Raw genomic sequence first — 16197 nt, forward strand, 5'->3', positions numbered from 1 at the left:
ACAATAAATTATAGGTTGTGACTTCCATACGCAGCTCCCAAACCCAAATATTTACGCATGGTCTCAGGGATAAATTCCTAAATCCAGAATTTTGCCTTTACGCTGAAAATCTGCCTCATCTGATAGTCCTGACTATTTTCTGAATGTAGAGTACTTACATAAAAAGAAAGAAAACATTAACATTGACAGAAGAGATCTGGACTCTCCCAAAATTGTGACCCTTGCTAAGAGCTGGAATCTGTGCAATCTGTTTAATTATCTCAAACTCGTATGCAACTTCAGCTGCGTATCTGTACTACTCTAAAACACAGCAAGACCATTCTTTTCTTTCTTCTTTTTGTTTTTTTTTTTTGTTTCCCCTTTCTCTTTTCCTTTTATGGGTCAGAAATTGGGAGAAAGGCTCGGATGTTTCCCTGGGACCTGCTCTCAATTAGTGTTCTTTCATTTGGTTACACAGCAATTCTCCCTCATCGTGTGGCCAACCCATGGGCATCACTCGCTCCCTTGAGACCAAGGTGATTATTTCATCCAGCACCATCTGTACTTTGGGATCTCAGCTAATCCTTTGCTCTCAAAACAGTCCATTCTCGACGCTGTTGCTGCTGCTTTGCTGTTGCCTTTAGCACATTCATGCTCATTCGTTTTCTTTCATTCCAGCTGTGTAACAATCATGGGCACAACTCAACGTTTTGATTCACTTTTTTGCACTAACGATTCAGAACCCTCCTTGTTCCTCTCATTTCATGGTTTATGAACTGAATTCTCTTGTTTTTACCCTAATCCTTCTTTTCCCTTTCTTCTCCATTCAATCTTTATTTTACTCCCTTTGTATTCCTACTGTTCTTCGTGTTTTCTTTCCTATGATTATTTGCCATAATGTTTCTGTAGCTCCAAGTTCCTCACAAAAACCTCAAATGCTTTTTCTACTCAAAGGAATTGTTTAAAGATGTAATCCTGAGCCCGATGTCAGGCTTGTGTAAGTCAGGAATAACTGCAAGAAACAGCACATAAAGCGAAATGATGCAAATACTTGAATGCTTTTCAATTCCACTCTTTAATTTCCAACTGCAGAGTGTCTCATTCTGAAGTCTTACAAATTAGAAGCACACAAATGGTGCACTTTGAGGTCAGAGGGAGCTACTGTGTCACCCAGCCTGGCACACACCTCCTGAATCACATACACATCCAGGAGCTCCTGCAGCAAACTCATGGAACACATTCCATCCCAACAGCTGGTGGGATAAAAAGACCAGTTGTCTAACTCTTAAAGCAACGTTTGATCCATCTTGATCTGCAGAAATACTTGCATGGAAACAGAGTGAACAAGCAGTTTTCTCTCTTCTCTACATCTCCAGCAAGCATCTCCACTTATAAAGACAGAGGGTCTTTATATCCTGCCCAGCTCCATGAAAATCTGCATCTACACACAGCACTAAGCTTTCGTAGCCTTCAGTTGCAAGATCCAGCTCTTCTAGGCAGCAGATCTTGCAGATCACTTAGGTCAAGTCTCAACATAATGGCTTTTTTTCCTGCTGTTGTATCGTCTGGTCAGGATAAACAAGATGCAGACAAGTGCCACATCCTACACACACCTCTCACACCGTGTGTAACCACACAGCCACAGACTGATGCTGCCTCAGCAGATCATTTCACTAAAAGAAAAGAAATCGTTTCACTTTGCAAGATAATTAAACCTTTTTCTTTCATGTTTGCTCCAACCAGATTGCAAAACTAGTTGGACCTAGTTTACAAAAAAGATAACCTTTTTGATGTTCAAAGGAAGAGATTGGTTCCATTACTTGCATTAGTCAGAGCTGTCCGTGCTGTGGCCTTCAGAATAAAGGGAGAAATGTACTTTAGAGAGATCTGAGTAACACACTTTACTCAAAACATTTTTGTATTATATTGCTTCTTGACTGTTTCAGCTTACTCTGTATCTGTGCACTTTATTTTAAGCACTCCAGAAGTGGATGACAGGTCTGGGGGAGAAAAGATAGAATCCAGCCAGCGTCCTGCAAATGCATCTTCAAATAATGCTTTAAAACTGAAAATTACATTTGAAATGGCATTTTCTATGTTTTCAAGGGTGAAGTATTCAAATGGTGATGGATGGAATATAACATTGCCTGACGTTAAAAATGCTTTCCATGTTTGTCAATCTTATTTTCAGCTGGAAATACTAAAATGCTCCTGATCACCTGGAACAAGAAGTGATGCAGATGGATGTCTTGTAATACATTACTAAGTTAATAGTTGCATCATTTTCCCACACTTCAAAAATGTGTTCTATTTATTTTGTTTAGCAACATTGGATTCAGTTCAGCTCTTCCTCATTCTGGTATTTTAATATGATTTCCTGCTAAAAGAAAAGAATTGTACATCCCCATCTATGTCTCCTCCCTCAGTTTAACACAATGATGTTTTAATAGCCAGGTTCAGTCAGATTAGTTGGACAATTAGCAGTCCTGAACACAGACTTTTCCAAAATGTCTCAAAGCCAGGTGGTGGAATGGAGGAGAGTAACATTGCTAGCACTGCATGGGCTTCATTTCCTAACCCAGCACAGCCCTTCAGTGCTCACCTCAGGGTCTCCTGAACGCTGGCAGTGTTGGAACATCATCCTCCATCAGCCCTTAAAGCATACAGATACTCCTATAGGAGGAACAGTTGCTTTCTGACAAATTTCACCGGGTCCCAAGATCAGTTTTGCTTCTTGCACATATGCTAAAGAATCCTGTAGGTGGGTTAAACATATTCCTGATAACACAAGACTTGGATGTCACGAGTTTTTCAAGGTTTTGCTATTTTGCAAAAGAAAAAAAATCCTTAAATAACAGAGTTAGGTATATTTATTTTAAGACAAATGTGATGGAAAACTGCACATAGAACTGTGCTATGATTGCTTACATCCAGGATGCATTAATTTGATTTGTTGTTGTTGATTTAACTTCCACCCATTTGGTATTTTTAATAATGAGTTATGGGCTCTCCTATTTCATAAACACACCATCTACTCTCCAAAGCTAATGCTAGAAATTCTCAGCACAGATGCAAAGTATTCATCCTCTGCCAAAATCTGCTTTTGTTTTCTGTTGACTTTGAGGGGATTCATCAGCCTACAGCCGCCTTGGCGAATTAGTTCACCATTTGTTTTTACACATGGAAAATTAAACTTTAAAGTCCAACAGGTCAAGAGCCATAAGCTTGAATGGAGGAAAACAGCAGCACGATTATGGGAAACAGCATCTCACACAAAACGTCCTCAGAGCTAAGGGGGCATTTCAGAAGATTATAAGCTCGTACGTCTTCCTAACGGGGTTCCAAATAAGAGATGTGTGTGTGCACTCCTGTGTGTGCATCTCTGTGCATCTCTGTCCAACTGAGATCAGTACTTGAGTTTCAAAACAAGTACAAAAAGGAGAATTTTCCAGTTTGTATCTGCTGGCAAATGCAATTTCCCTCCCAACACACATTAAATTCATTTAGCCTAGTGCATTTTTAATAGACATTATTCATCTATTACCTTAATGAGCTTGTGGTGAAAGCATATTGCCTCCCAATTTTAACAAAAGCAGTCTAATATTGCTACAGCTTTTTCCCCTTTTGCCTTCTAAGGCAGCAGCACGGAGAGGGGAAGAAAAAAAGCTATAGAAACGGATAAGGTTTTTATTCTGTGTCACAACACTACATTAAGAATAAAACCTTCCACTTAAACACTTAAATGAAAACATCGAGAAACTAATTTACCATTTGTAACCACATGATTTAAGTAGGAGCAGCTTTAATTTTCTTCCCATTTTCCTCATATTCAATGTGAGCCCACATTAGATTTCACTGGCTCAAATCACAACACTTAAAGCCACTTTCATTTTCTTTTTGATTAAATAATTGAAATTCCTGTCACTGCCTGCACTTTACTAGCACACAAATTTTATGTGTAAAGATAAATACTCTTTCTTTCTCCCTTCTCTGCTTGTAGGATTTTTTTTTTCTCCCCAGTTTAATCTTAAAAGCAGGCAAGGTTTACTTTATTGATGGTTCCATAAAATGGATCAGTACTCCATTCACCTATTTCATGGAATTACACCGCTCCCATTAAGTGATTGTTTGGAGAAATTATGGAAAGCCATCTTCTCTAATTTAGCTGCCGTCGTTGTGAGGTTATTGCCATCCAAGCCCAAAAGGACAGGAGGCCGAGTTACCCGTGTGCACATCCATTGATGGCAGAAACCTTGATTTTTATTGAAGTATTTGTTTCAATTAGGGTAACAAGTTTTGTTCATGCTCCCTAATCAGGCTTGGAGGGACCTCTGGTGCTGCTAGGCCTCAGCTGCGCCTGGCTCTGCTGTTGGCTGGACACAGCAAGGCTGGCCTCTTCCCTCTGCTTTTCACCTCCAGCAGTGGTGAAGAGCCTCTAGGCCATTCCTTGATGGGCATTCTGGCCCAGATCTGGGCCACGATAAATCCTGCTACAGCCTTGGGATGCTCTCTGCTTTTCAGTGTCAGCTCAGGGTTTGGCTCCGAACGCAGCTTAGTGCAGGAGAATCAATGCGTGGTAACAGGTATTGCCTCAGGTCAGCAAAGTGGATTTGGAAAGATTGGAGCCCCTGTTATTTCTCAGTGCCTCCATGTGCAGCCCCACAGTGAGCCTGGGGAAGCAATGGAGACAGAAAGCAGTTGGAGCAGTGCTGGGCCTCACCATCAGCCTGCAGCTGTCTGGCATTGGGTCTGCTTACCCACAGCCATTGCAGGGCCTTGAGGGATGCTGCACAGGAGCGAGGTCCTGCTGCTCTGATGGCAGATATAGGCACACATCAGTAAGGAACCAGCCTTCCAGGAACTTCTATAAAGAACACACATCGTGTTTCCCAGCAAGAAACTGCCATTCCATTGCTATGAGTTCTCTCCTTATCTGACACTTTGATTTTTCCTTGGCAATGCTTACAAAGTATAGAGACCCTTACAGCATCATGAAGGAGAAGCAGCAGCCAGAAGGGGTCATGTGGAGCAGGAAGACTTCTCCCTTTTCTACAGCAGTAAAAGTAAGGGCACTGTGTTGTCTCTTGCTTTGCACCGATACGAAATAACACAGAGCACAGACAGCTATGGCCTGAGATGGAAACAGGGCCTGTGGATGTGTCTGCCAGCACAGCACAGGCTTTCAGAGCCACAAACACCAAGAACAAGAGTACTGCAGATATTACACACAGGGAAGTCAAATTAAGTCAAGCCAGTTTGTAAAACTGTTCAATGCTGGGAGCCAAATTATGTTCCAGCCTTGCAAACAACACTGCATGAAGACAGGCTGGCAGCCAGCTGCAAAGCTCATCTCACCACCTCCCTGTCCCTGACAGCTCTGACTGCCACCTGACTGCTTCTGGTTCCCTCTCCCATAGCAATCATGATTTACAGATGCTCTATAACTTGGCAGCAGCAATGCCAGCTCATTAAGAAGTTTTGCACACTTAAATGCACTCCCGTTTTCTTAGAAGGAAAAGCCAGGATATTTTTACAATTCCTATGGATGTGCAATATCTTACTTCTGACCCCACACCCCCAGCTAAGAGCCAGTGGCTGTGACTTTTGTATGAAGTTCTTCGAGAAAAGATTTATGAGCTTCCAAGAGCACCCAGGTTTTCAAACTGTACCTGCTGAGCTCATGAAACTGCTGCCACTCATTACCAGCCCTGCCATGCTTGCCTCAAATGAAAAAGGAAAATTTTGTTTTCAGCTACATGTCAACCGCTTCCCAAACAATTGGAAGCCTTCCTGATACTCTTAAATACACATTTTCAAATAAATATTTTAAAAAAATAAAAATATATTAAATATATATACTTCTTCAAGGAAAATTTGCCACCTGCATTTGCAAGTAAGTAGGTCCAAAAGTTAGAGGCCTTTCTGTGAACAAGGTCAGCCCCAGCTTTCAATTCTGAAAAGAGGACCGAGAAACAGAAGAAAAACATCTTTGTTATCACCCCCCCTTTTCCCTCCAACTATTCACCCTAGAGGACATTGTTACCATATAATAACTGGCCATGTCAGAATCAATTAGGCAACTCATAATAAAGCAGATGCTGCTATTGTGAAGATGATGCAGTGAAAGTATGGGGATAGGAAGGTCCTCAGTGCAGCCCAGGCTAAGCAGATATGAAGCTAATTGAATTCTTGCTGGCAATTTTTCACCCCTAAGTGAACAAGAAAGAGAGGAATCTTCGAGTCTCATCTGTTTAGCTTGCAAACAGAAAAATGTTTTCAAGCCAGTAAATGAGCAACCTAATCCACAGAGAAGCTAGCAGGAGGGGCTTCTTTCAAAACAGTTCCACCCCAAAACCCTGCTATGTTGAATGTGAGCCGTGACCCCTTACCAACCAGCAGCAGTAGTCAGGGAGCTGGTTATTTTGTTTAAGCAGAAGGAAACTGAGTAGTGCTATGTTTTTTGCTTGGTTAGAGGCTACAGATCCTGCATGAGGGAGCTTTTCAGTATCCCACCAGCCTGCTGCTTGTGCAGGGCTCTTAAGGCCTTTAGGAGGTTCCAACAGCACCAGGATTTCAAATACAAACAGCAGAAGGACTTAATTGGACCCTGAACACCTAAATTAAAAAGCACTGCTTTTCCTGCCTGTGTGCTGCTAAACCCGTGGACAGAAACTTGCCAAGTTTCTCTCCTTTTCCTCCAAAAGTCCTCAGGGAAGAGGGAAAACCAACCCAGAACCCCACTGCAGAGATCCCTGAGTCCAGGAGAGGGATGAGAGCTGCCCAGATCTTCAGGTGCCAGCTGGGAAGTGGAACCTTACCAACCCAGAGGTGAGGGCTCCTCAGTTTTAGTGTGGACTGAAGCCTATATCCTATGGTTAAACCTGCTGGGTGTTATTTTCTTTTTTTTTGGCTAGCATCCTTACCTTTTAATGCTTCTGACACAAAAGGAGTCATTTCTCCACCTTATAGTTATCAATGAGCAATTAAGTCTCTTCTAGTGACTCTATGTTGAGGAGGCCTTTGAAATTAAAATATTTTCTGTATGATTTTGTTAGCTGCTAAATGAAGATAGGGAAAAACAGGCTAATTACAGCTACCTAATTAAGCTCCTACAATAACCCATAATTACACCATATTTATCACCTTTGTGTTGGACTCTTTAACCTGTTGTGGTTTGTAAGCATCATGTCTGCATTGGGGGCTGTAAGCTAACATCTCTCTGGCCCGGCCAGATTTTTCATTGAAAGTGTGGAAACAAACTCTCTGTTTGTGAAACTGTAATTAGGGCAATTTATGAGACTACCCTATTAGCAGCAAAGCCAGGTTAGTGAGTTGGGCTGGGTGTTAGCACACAAAGTGACTCTAAGTGTACTTTAATAAAGAGAAAGTGCAGCATTAACTCCTGAGCAGCACCAACAAAAGGGGTTTGAGGAAGCAGAGCAGGATCAGACCCAGACCTGAGGCTGATGCATTCCTGAAGCAGCCACAGGCAGAACTCCTCCTGCCTCAGTTTCCCCACCTGCCTGGCAGTGCTTCAAGGCCGAGGCATTTCCCACAGCATCCCTTTCTCACCCCGGCCCCTGCTGCCTGTGCTGAGCCCACATCAACCAACACAGCCCACCTGGAGGAAAGGAAAAGCTCAGCTTACAGCTGCTCCAGGTCTTCTCTTGCGTCCCTTCATCCTTAGGCTGGGAGTGAGCACGATGGGTCAGGAAGGGAGCACCCAAGAGAGCCAGAAAGCCATCAGCATCCTCCAAAGGAACTGCAGCAGGGTGAGCTGGACACAGGCACAGCATCTCATCTCCCAGCAGGGCCGGTGCCACTTTTCCAACTTTTTCCCCTTCTGCTTACAGCCTGCCCTGCCTCAATGCGCTATCACCACTGCGGTGGAGTTTGCCCTGCAGCTGACAACGCGATCTTTCAGCTCTTTTTCTTTGACAAGAGAACAGCAAACAGAGAAGCAGCTCTCCTCATACAAAAACCAGCTCAGAAGGGATGCGGTGTGCGGGGCAGAGCCGGGCCGGGCTCCATCTGGCGGCTCCGCAGCGAAAGGTGCAGAGCTGTAGCTTTGGGGCTGTGCTGAGCTCCGGAGTGACTCCATTTCTCGGGCTGCCCCAAGTGCTGCCCCCAGACAGAGCTGCCTTCCCCTGGGTAAGGCTCCTTTGCTGCCTCAAACTTCCCAGCGAGGTGGGCTGCTATTTCTGCATCCCTTATGGTGACATTTCGCTTTTCCCTCACCTCTTTTTCTTCTTCCTGGGTAATTTCCGTGCTCTTTCAGCCTTATTTATGTTGCTAAGCTGTGGAGACTTCAGTAGAAGCCAATCGATGCCACAGTGTTTATGAGTGGTGAAGTTCATCACAAGGAAATGAAACAGCCCCCCATAAGGAAGGGTGTAATCTCTGCACTAAACAACACCGCCTTCGTGGAGATACTCAGAGAAAGAAAAAGAGAAATGTGTTAAATCTTGTCATTTTGCTGTTCTGGAATAAAGGGCAGTCAGCACTGCCCACGAGGCCATTCAGAGCTGATTTATTGCTTGAGACCACCGAGACAAAATCAAGCCCTTCCAACCTTTTAAAAGCTTTCTTGCAACAAACTAAAAATATCCATCGCTGACAGATGCAGGCTGTCAATAAGGAACTTAAGAACTCAGTATGAAGAGTGGAAAGAGTGCAAAGTCTTGATAAACATCTCAAATTGGGTCTTACTCAGTGGGAAACAAGTAGTTTGTAGTGGTAATTGTAAAGGGCATTTTACATTGAATCAATTAAATGAAAATCTTTGAAACCCTTTTTAAAAAGAGACCTTTTAAAGTTAACAGGTGATTTTAATTGGAACCATGGGACTCGCATCATGGGAGGTGGGTTGGGTCTTTTTGTTGAGATTCTTTTTTTTGGATGCATTCAATAGAGGGGAAAATCGATCCACTTCCATCAGCATTTGAACTCCTAGAGTCTTGCAAGTTGAACTGTGAAACTAAGCAAGAATTATAGTTTGCTCCTGCTTTGCCAGGGTTTTTCTAGCTATTAAATACACTTCCATCATCACTCCTTAACTGTAGAAGATGCAGGAGAATTTCTCAAGGCTGCATTGCCTTTGGGTAATTATGTTTAGCCAGAATCATTGCCATTAACTGCTATAGAAGTAGCATACATTCTTAGACATAACCTACCTTGAGAAAAGATGTCATGCATCCCAGCAGACAATCAAAAGCAGCATTTTGCTGGTAGACTCCTTTTGGTTCTGCTTCACAACCACAAAGCCTGCCCTGCAGAACTGCTGGCAGGAGGCAATGGCTTCTGAGCCCACGGGAGCAGCAACCTGGGCAAAACATCCAGAGCAGCAACACCTCCTGCAACGGCATCTTAAGAGATGGTGAATTCCTCCAGTTCTCTTTGCTCTGCAGTTCACAAGCTTGAGATCTACCTGCCCTGCAAAACTCTGGGTGCCCCAGGTGAAGAACTGATCCTTTGGTGGAGTTAGGGAGGCAATCACATCAACCTGTTGGTCGTCACAAGTTGTCTGGGAGCTTCAGCCTCAGATTGCCCCTCCCAGAAGTTCAAGGGAAATGGCCAATATACCTGATGGGATCAGGGTGAAACTTTTAGGTGGGGGGCAGTGTGAAAGTGGTTGCATGAAAACTCATATTTAACAAAACCAATCCAGACTCTGTTGGCACTCCCTTTTGCTAGATCTGAGCAGCTACCGCCCATGAATTTGAGCACATCTGTTGGGGAACCAGCACCACAGGGGCAGAAAGCTGCTCCTGCAGCTGGGGGGCACCGGGCACAGAAAGCTCTGCTTCACTTACAGCTCTGCAGGCCCAGGGACACCAGAAGGGAAGGTGTGTGCTCCTCTAGGGAGAGGTGTGTGTCAGAGGAGAGCTGAGACATTGGCACAGGGAACACATGGATGGGCAGAGCAAATGCAGCTTGGGGTGATTTATTGGGCTCTTGGCAAGGAAAATGGTGTCCCCTAAAGCAACCCTGGGGCTACACGCCAGTGTTACCTCTAACAAGAAGGGAGCAGTCCCTAAATGAAGCCTTCTGACTGTGGGAATCAGCCTGGATGATAGGGCACCTCGAGCTCCTCCCTCCCTGAGCTTAGGATGAAGAAGAGGCAAACAGGGCTGAAGAAATCAGGCATCACCATGACTTTAATTTTCAGAAATACTCAGATCACAGCAAACACGAACCACCTGCCCATAGCAAAACAACACCTCCTGCCTGTTTGTCCCCAAAGAAACTCATATGGCAGCAAGTGGGGAAACCAAAGCAGAGCCAGCAAACAGCTTCATGGAGAAGAAGCCACCCAGCCCCCCCAGCATCACATCCCTACTTCCTCTGTGGAATTGCTGTGCTGCTGCCTGGTGCTGTGTGATTACTGTGCTGGGTGTGAAGTTACAGAGTGGGGACCCAATCGCCAGCTCGGCTGCGGTGCTGCTCCAGTCCTATCTGCAGGGGTGAGCATTCTGCATTTTCCTTCATGCCTGCAACAATCTCAACAAATAGGCTTTTAAATTAAGCAGTGATTTGGAATATAAGTGAGTGCATTTAAGCTGCTAAGAGACGGAAAGATCCTAATGGCTGAAATATTTGTCATATCACAAATAAACTGGCTGTATCGGGAGCTACTAATATAACTAATTTTTACCAAATCCTTCACTGCTCTGTGATAGAAAATGAGGTCAGCATAGGTTGAGGCAACACAAAATGAGCAGCTGCCAGAAGGCAGCGCGGAATACTGATAAAGGACTCTGCAGGAACTGTATCTCCTGCCTGCAGAAAAAAGGAATCGGTTTGTTCAAATTAAGGTATAGCTTTTCCAGAGGTTTTAATGACAAGGTGCCAACAAACACAGGCTCTCAATGGATCTGGAATACAAATGCATACCAAGTCATCGCCTCCACGCTTCCCTGTCCCCATAGAGCAGCTTTCCCTCAGCTTTTCCATGCTTTAACCGTGAGGGCATTTGGGTGTGAGAGCACAGGTGTGTGCCCTGAGCAATGATGGGATCTCTGGGAGTTTTACAGCTCCTGTGGTTCCTGTAGAGCTTATGGAGGAAACAAACCTCCTCCAGAGCTGCCTGTTCTCATGGCGCCCTGCAGCAGTAACACAGCAGCCTGAGCCACTTCCAATTCCCTTCAGCACAGATAACTGAGGATATCACTGCCAGGAATGGGCTGTGTTTGTCCCATCATGATGTTAAGGCTGCCTCAAGTGCTTGGGACCAAGTGGGATGCAGCCACATTTCAGTTACGTGAGAAAAACAACATCATTGTACTCACTCTCATTAAAAGAATCAGGAGTGCTTTGGAAGAAGAACATTCTCCTTCTGTTACAGACTTTGAATAACAGGAGGATTTTGGTTCTCAGAATGTGCACAAACCTCAAATGAGTGAGTGAAAAACAAAACAAAACAAAACAAAAGTCCATTCAAGCAAGGGGGAAACTGAGGCACAATTCATCCCCTATTAAATAGGAGACTGAGGATACATGAGCCCTGTCCAAACAGCATGACTCTACCATGGCACAGCCAGCTCAGAGAGTGGTCTGGGCTGCCCACCTGTGATTTGGGGTGATGCTCTAGGCTTGCTCACTGCAGCTCCACACTCAGCCCCATCTGCCTGGGCCGTGCAGCAGCCGCTGAGTGCAGCTCTCCTGGGATCGATGGCCGAGAGCCTCGGCTGGGCAATGGGGACCACTTGGGAGCATCAGACAATTTAAGAAAAATAAGATCAACATGGATTAACAATAAAACTTAAAGCACGCGGCACTTGCTAAATGGAACGGTAGAAGGGTTCATATTTGATAACCATTAAATGGTTTAATGAAATAATTATAACTCAAACTCCTGAGCCCAGCCACAATCGATACCTATGAGCTCTAAGCAACAGCATGACCCAAGTTCTGCCATTTTCACAGTGCTCCCCAGCAGGCAGAGCCTGCGACTATAAATGCGATTGACGGTAAAGTTGCATTAAAACACCCCCATCAAGGGCAATAATAGATTAAAGGCTACAGAGGCACTGCAGTTGGCTGGTCAATACGCTTTATTTTCTGCATCACCCCCAATTTTGCCACCCTCCTGCATACTATTAGTGTGAGTCGATTTGCTGTCAATGGCCAGCCTTGGCAAGAGATACATTAATGCAGGCTCACAAAAGAAGTGCGCATGGCATTATCACTTCACTCGCTTTCAAATTACAGCCTAATGCTGTCTCCAGGCAGCTTGTGACACGTTAACACTATGTGCGATTTGCTGGTACGGAGCTAAATATTTCATGTCTGAAGATTTCATCTGAGATTTGATGACAGAAATAAACTACTGCCCGGTGGGAAATCATTCCGAATAATAGAATTAGGTGTTGTTGGAAAGTCAACAGGAAAGGGATGGTGATGGTGAGGTGGGATAGTGGAGGAAGAGCAGAGAAAGTGCATGGGAGGGGAGGAAAGCTGCCAGGAGGGCTGCTGAGTACCCATTTTCTGCTAATTAAAGGCAGTGTTATTAATATATCCAGTGAAGAAGCAGAGATTACCCATCAGATTTGCCTGTACCTTGATCCAGATCCCAGGCTGGGTGCTCTGCAGTTGCTTTCAAGAGTTTAAATCCCCATACATAGGAGTAGAAATACAATAATGCACTCCTTGCTTGTTCTACAAAGCAGCCACAGCACTGCATTTCAGATAACAGACACCTAAACAAACAGACACCTGAACACTTTGAGAAGGAGCAGAGCTTTCATTTACCCCCAAGGAGTGAATGCAGAAGGCCCTCAGCAGCATCCAAGCAGCCTTCAGAGCACAGCAGCCCAACCCTGGAGCAAACTCCTGCCCTGTGCAGGGGATTCCTCCTCCTCCTCAGAACCACATTCAGCCCCCACTGCTGCAGAACCAAACAAAAACCTTCCCTCGGCTTATTTACTGTAAAGTTTGTTATGCTTTCTAAGACCTCCAACGCTGGTTAATGCTAAGAGTCAGTTGAGTTGCATTTTACTGCACTGGCAAGTCTCTTTCTAAAGCATTTGAGAACCCTGCATACCTGTAGGTGAGCTCTTTCTTCAGCATCTCAGTTCCAGGCAGACAGACTTAGCACTGTTCCAGCAGCACTACGGTGCTAAAGGCACAACAAATGGCCATTCCTTTACAGCGTTAAAGCAAAGTGTGCTGAAAGGTGCTCTGGTGCTTGCAGAGAGCACTCAGAGCCCAGAGTTTGATACAGACCATCATGGGTGTAATGCAACCTCATAGCATTAGGAGACAACAGTTCCTTCTGACTTTCCAGTGAGATGAGACTCAGCATTTTCTGAGCCCCCCCTGAGCAAAGTAGGAATTAATTTTGCCTTTTCCAATGAGGCAGCAATCACAGGAGGCTCACGTGGTATAGCCCTTCAGGTAAGGGAATAACTGCTCTGATCTTACCAGGAGAAATCACTGTGTTACACAGCACAGGAGCTGAGGGGCACACCATCCAGCTGTTCCCATAGGAGCTCTGCTGCCAGACTTTCTAGATTGGAAAGCTGGAATGTGAGCAGATCTGCCTTCCACAAGGCCCTGCAGTGACTCACAGATGCTTTGCCTGCCTCTGTTCTCACCTACAGCAACAGATTTTGCTCATTGATACAGCAAATAAAGCTGTCACTACTGAAAAAGCACAAATTCTCACAAAATGCAGGAATTAAAGCTGTGGAGCTCACTGCTTTCCTTACCTCAGCTCCCACACCCAAGGCAGCAGCCCTGCAGGTGCTCTGCTGCTCCTCAGCTGCACCTGGGAGGGCTTCAAACCCATCCCTCAATATTCACCTAAGAAACCCTGTACAGAAAAGAGAAAAAACAGCTTTTATTGCCCTTATCTATACGTTAACCTAAAAATAATTCTCCTATTTTGCACACAAAAAAAATCTTTGGGCAGCTTTGTTCTTAAGCTTATTGTGAGTGCAAAAAGCTCATAGGTTGGCCTTTCTTTGTGTTAATGCAGCCTGACCATACCTTGATCCAAGTGCTGGTGTGACCCCAAGTTTCACCCACAACCCTTTCTCTCTCCCTGCATCCTGTGTGCATCTACCTGTGGTTATGTGTAATTGGTGTGAGTGTTCCCCAAGCAGACAACATTGCTTGTTGTAAATCACTGCTCAGACTGTAAAGCAGTGTTGGTTTTACTCACCCACCATTTCAAAAAAGGTGCAAAGGTAAAACTTTCCCCAAACCAATTTCATTTAGCCTCTGTTACAGAAATGAGAGCATTACGCACTCTTAATAGGATATGAATGCATTAAAAAGATGCTGCTGAGACCTCTTAAATAAAAACATTTTTGGGGATTTGGTTTTAAATTCTGGAAAATGTGTGATTTTCACAGATTACACAGGCAGATAGTGGCCCCTGGTGGCAGGAGCTCAGCAGGACACTGGGGGTAGGCAGGCTGCAGCCTCCCCACAGCTGATTCGTGTTGGGACCCCTAACAGGGCTATCAGCCTCCTTCACAGCTTGTTCCTAACAAAAACCCTAATTCGAATCTAAAGTGCATGTAAGTGCAGGATTTAAACACCTGCTGAGACGCCCTGTGAAGACTTACACCCTTTAGAAATGCTTTCTGCTGCTCTTCTCATAGCATTTCAGCAGCCCTGGAAATCCACCTGGCAGGGAGCATGCCCTACAGAGGCACCAGTGGGAACGTGAAGCTGTCAGCCTTTCGTTTTTCCCCTTCTGGTTAAGCACTGCTGTAGGAGCTCAGCTCTTCCCCTGTACTGAGAAAGAAGTTGATCAGGGAAGAAAGGGAAATGATGTCACTCAAGAACCTGGTTAAAAAATGATCAGTTCTAATGGGTACAGCTCCAAACTCTGCAGTTCTGCTAATACAAGGGTGCACAGCACATCTACAGTCTATAAGTAACAAACTTTCCTATCACAGTGCCTGTGTGTCACCCTTACCCCACTGATCTGACTCATAGGCAGCACAAAGCCACCTCCCAGCTCAGCAGTGATTTCTCTAGATGATAAGCAATCCCTGAGAATTCACCTTCCCCCAAGGAGCACAGGGTACAGAACCTTAGCTAGTAAATGCTTACTTTTCTCTCTGTATTTAAAAATATGTGTATTACTGTAGGTTTATCGTAGCTAGGTCTAAGAGTAGTTCATTCTGAAGCTCATTCAGTTTCAAAAGTTGATCTGCAATCACTAAGCAAATCCTAACACAAAAAAGTCAAGCAATCACAGAATGACTGGGTTGTATGGGACCTTAAAGCCCACCCAGTTTCAACCCTTGTGCCATGGGCTGGGTGCACACCAGCTCAGGCTGCTCAGAGGCTCATCAACAGCCTTGGGCACCTCTAGGGATGGGGCACTGCAGTACCAGGGCCTCACCACCTTCTGAGTAAGAATTTCCATCTAACATCTAACCTAAACTTCACCTCTTCTAGTTTAAACTACTTCACCCTTTTCCTATCACTATCAATGTGTAAAACCTGCCCATTTCCTGCTTACAAACTCCCCTCAAGCACTGGAAGGTTGCTACAAGCTCTCCTCAAAGCCTCCCCCAAGCCTAACAAGCACAGCTCCCTCATTTCCTTATCATGTACGTGCTCCACACCTTTGCTTCTCTTTGTGGCCCTTCTCTACATCTGCTCCACGCCTGTCTCATGCTGGGGGAACCAAGGCTGGAGGTAACCCATGGCCAGGTTAGATAAGGTTTTGGGCAGTTTGATCTACTGATTGGCAACTAGAGTTCCACCCAGCCGGACCTTGGGCACCCTATCCCTGCAAACACCTACCACCTCTATGGGAAACCTGTGCCACTGCTTTACAAGTTACAGTAATAAAACCATACCTCTCAAATCCAGTCTGTATTTTGTTGTTCAAAACCACTCCCTCTTGTCCGATCGCAACAGACCCTGCCCAAATTTGTTCCTTTCTCATAGCCCACTTTTGATACTGAATACCTGCTATCAGGCATTAATGATAAACTGCACAAAGGTGTATAAGCTTTGCTTTAAGAAGAACCAATACTGAGGGATCCTATAACCTTTGGAGTTGAAAGTTTAGCTTATGCTTACTAGCAGAGATGCTCTCACATGCCAAATCACCAACCTAGCATCTCTCTGCTAATTATTAATCTATAATTTACAATCTACTGTGCAACCAGAAAGCAGTTTCTTCAGGAAGCTGGAGCCAGAAAAGGCTATTGCTCAGTTACCATAAAATGACCTGAAGAACAGAATTTT

This window comes from Phasianus colchicus, chromosome 23 (genome assembly GCF_987193195.1).
Source record: "Phasianus colchicus chromosome 23, bPhaCol1.hap1.1, whole genome shotgun sequence".
Lineage (NCBI taxonomy): Eukaryota > Metazoa > Chordata > Aves > Galliformes > Phasianidae > Phasianus > Phasianus colchicus.